The 3,952-nt window shown below is 58.9% G+C and overlaps 1 long non-coding RNA gene across 1 annotated transcript; it reads left to right on the forward strand.

Annotated features, from left to right (window-relative positions):
• Positions 1–1,436: 1,436 nt before the first annotated feature.
• LOC119878365 lies at positions 1,437–3,003 on the forward strand. Its single transcript, XR_005386812.1, has 3 exons — positions 1,437–1,526; positions 2,110–2,166; positions 2,876–3,003. It is a non-coding gene; the product is annotated as an uncharacterized LOC119878365 (long non-coding RNA).
• Positions 3,004–3,952: the final 949 nt, after the last annotated feature.

The raw sequence follows: 3,952 nt of genomic DNA on the forward strand, positions 1-3,952 counted from the left end.
TGTGCACAGATTTGTAGGAATATCAGAATAGAGCCTTCAGGGGATGCCTGGTCGCCCAGTGGTTTAGCGCCTGCCTTCCGCCAGGCCCTGATCCTGGAGACCCAGGATCGAGTTCTGCCTGGGCTCTCTGAATGGGGACTGCTTCTACCTCTGTCTGTGTCTGCCCCCCCACCCGTGTGTGTGTGTCTCTCATGATAAATATAAAAACTTTTTTTATAATGCTTTCTTTTAAAATTTTATTTATTTATTCACGAGAGACAAAGAGAGAGAGGCAGAGACACAAGCAGAGGGAGAAGCAGGCTCCATGCAGGGAGCCTGATGTCAGACTGGATCCTGGGTCCCCAGGATCACGCCCTGGGCTGAAGGCAGTGCTAAACCACGACCCACCGGGCTGCCCATAAAAACTTTTTAAGAAGAGACATACCATGTCTCATCGCATGCGGTCTCCAGTAGTTTGCACTGTGCTATGCTTTCTCCTAACTGGTGCTCCCAGGAGGCCCCATTGGCCTGACGTCCTTCCCCACCTTCTCCAAGGCTTGAGCATGGTCCTGGTGAGTTGGGAGACTTTTCCCCAAAGGGACACGGGGCTCACTGTACTATGTCTATCGCTCTGCAGTTAGGTTTTGAAGGAGCGCATCCCTGCCCCGCTCCCGGGGTCGGGCACAGGGGCCTCGTGTGCTGCACAACATGTCAGAAGGCCAGTTGGTTCCCACAGCCACTGAGCCCTTCACTGATGCAGGACTTCGATGCGATTCCCTTCTGTTGCCAAATCACAGGGCGGTGCTGAACATCTGAGCCCTCACACCTGGGCCCTCCCACCCAAGGAAAGGTCTCGGTTGGCACCTCGAGAGAGGGGCGTGTGGTCAAATTCAAGGGGTGAAGCCGTTAATGCAGGGAGGTGCTGTCAAAACTCAGCTGACAAGCGGCCCTGGGATACTGACCCCTCCCATTTGAGATCCTTGTATTGATCCAAATTTTTTTGAAAATTTATCCTCTAAAAACTATTTCTTTATTGGATAGTCTGTCAGTTTAAGAGACAGACAGCAGGAAGCAGAAGAGGGAGACACAGGCTCCTCAAGCACACTCTGCCCCAAGCGCAGAGCCTGCCAGGGGTGGGATCTCAGGATGCTGAGACCATGACCTGAGCCACAACTGAGAGTCAGATGCTAAGTGACTGAGCCGCAGGCGTCAAGCCCCGTGTCCCTGCTGTGGGCACTCCTTCCCCCCCCCGCCCCCTGCAGCCACTGAGAGCTCGGGCTGTGGTCTGCGCTCCAACTCCCAGGTCTCCTGGAGGCTACAGTGCAGGCTGCACATCCCCTCTGTCCCACCTCAGGCTGAAAGGGCCTCAGCCCTGAGGAAGAATCGGATCTGCCCAACCACCCCCAGCCGGAGGGAGCTGCTGGAGCAGCAGGTAGAAGAACTGGTGCCCGCCTTGCTGCGCTTTGATAACTGTCCATATTTGAATTCCTTAACTATTTGGTGGAATATGGCACCCCTGAAGAGGTGCTGGACCTGCTGTTTGCAAAGTGAGCACTCTGACCCTCCACAGCCCAGTGGGATGGGCCACCTACTGGTTGGGAGTCTTGGGGAATGTTGCTTAACTTCCCGGCCCCTTGGGTGCTCCTCGACTGGAGGAGAGTCACACAGGGCCTAGTCGGGTCCTGTAGGGCAGCCCCGGTGCCTGGCCTGTGGCAGGTCGGCTAGAGGGGCTGTGCTTGTGCTCATCAGTCGTCTTCTCTCCCCATGACAAAGCCTGTGCCGCCTCCTCACCGTCACCAGGGTCTTGAGCTGGCCTGTTTTGCCATTGAAAGGGAGTTTTGAGTCCATCTGGGGTCTATATCCTGGGGCATTCGGAGTAGGGGTCCCTGGGGACACCTGGGCCCAGGCCCACTCGGATATCAGCCATGGGCCTGGCGGAGCCCTTTCATTCCTCAAGCATTCAGGAAGTGCCAGCAGGTGCAGGTGCTTTCCAGGAGCTGCCCGTGGCCACAGGCACAGAGCTGACGGCCCCCAGGGTTCTGGACTAGTTGGGGTTCAGAGGTGACAGCAGCTATGAGGAGAGATCGGGTCCACAGGACGATTCATGTGATGCCCCCTGCCCTCCTCTAGATATCGATACATCGTAGCTTCCTGCAAGAACGAAGGAATCCTGGACCAGTGGGAAATGTGAGTGAGCTCTGGACCATGCAGGGGAGCCTTCCCTCTCCAGGAGGGCCGCGAGGGGGCTGTGGGTTGGAGGGGCTGCTCGACCCTTCACCCCACACGTCTGCAATTCCTGTGACAGGGTAAGGGTCTAAGGCCCTTCAGGAAAAGAGCAAAGGAGCCGTGGGTGGGATGTGGGCTTTGTGGGAGAGCATGGGACACCAAAGGGTGACCTCCTCCATGCCCATCCCCCCAACCCTCTGTCTGCCCCACACCTGGGACCAGAGCAGAGGGTGTGGGGAGCATCGCACTCACCAATCTGGTGGCACCTGGACCCGGGTGCACGGCAGGTGCTCAGGAGAGCCAGTGAGGGCTCACGGACCAGACGGCCCCCGCCCCGTGGGAGATTAGAGTCAGTGGAAGGACACCCCTTGGGGGCCCCTCATGAGTGAGGCAGGGCAGACCCACGGGAGGGAAGTTTCCCCAGGAAAAACAGTGATGGTCACACTGCTGGTCATGGGCTCCCATGCACAGAGGCTTTGTGCCAGCCCCTCCTCAGCGAGCAGGGCTGTGGCAGACTGGACGCCAGGTGACAGGTGGACAAGGAGCAGCACTGGCCTCCGACAGCCCGCATGGGAGGCCGAGGGCCCCGGTTCCTGCAGGGCTTCCCCGGGACACCTCTGCGTGAGGGAGCTCTGTCTTCTGACGCCTCTGCCCACCTGTCCCTCCCCAGCACCATGTCCTCCTTCCTGACCATCTGGCTGGACTACTATGAGGAGGACTTCCACGATCCCCCAGAATTTCCTGCCCTGACAAAGCTGCTGAACTTCACGGGGCAGTACTTGCCAGGCTCAGTGCTCACTGTCGTGCCGTGTGTTACCTTTGGCGTTTCAAATCTCCATCAAGCGGAGTTTGTGGGTGGAGGTGAGGAGGACTGGGGTGGCCGAGTTGGGGACAGGGTGGGTCACACAGATCAAGCCTCCGTGTTGCTGGGCCGGAGCAGTGGGTAGGCTCACACCCCATCCCCACGGGCTGCAGTCTGGGGAGACCTCCCAGGGCTCTTGCACTCACACACATTGAGCGGTGGGAAGAGTGTCCTTGATTTGAGAGGGACGTGGAAAGTCCATCCTGGTGATGATACTTTGTCTTCTTGGAGATGATACTCTGTCTTTGGACCCTGAGCAACACCCTGAACCACCCCAGGAGCACGCCCGAGCTCCGACGGTGGGGCCTGCTGCACCTTAGGGTCTGAGGGGATGGAGCTGGTCCCAGCTGCTGGAGCTGAGGCTTGGCCCAAGCCATGATGCCAGCTGCTGTGTTCAAGCCAAGATACGTGGTCGGACCTCTGAATCACTGTCCTGACCTGGAAGAGCTACCTGCAACCCTAGGAGCCCTGGAGGCCAAATGGGCCCCACCACCGGCTATCGAGCTCATCGATGTGCCGGAGCAGCCGCCTCACTCAGTGGAGCAACCGGCTTCAGACCCCGAGCAACACCTGAACCACCCCAAGAGCCCGCCTGAGCCCTGACTGTGGGGGCTGCTGCACCTTCAGGGTCTGAGGTGATGGAGCTGGTCCCAGCTGCTGGAGCTGAGGGCTTGGCCCAAACCGTGATGCCAGCTGCTGTGTTCAGGCCAAGGTATGTGGTGGTCAGACCTCTGAATCCCTGTCCCGACCTGGAAGAGCCACCTGCACCCTTGGGAGCCCTGGAAGCCGAACGGGCCCCACCACCAGCTATCGAGGTCATTGATGTGCTGGAGCAGCCACCTCACTCAGGGGAGCAACCGGCTTCGGACCCCGAGCAACACCCTG

Source organism: Canis lupus, unplaced genomic scaffold (assembly GCF_011100685.1).
Source record: "Canis lupus familiaris isolate Mischka breed German Shepherd unplaced genomic scaffold, alternate assembly UU_Cfam_GSD_1.0 chrUn_S1546H1734, whole genome shotgun sequence".
Taxonomy (NCBI): domain Eukaryota; kingdom Metazoa; phylum Chordata; class Mammalia; order Carnivora; family Canidae; genus Canis; species Canis lupus.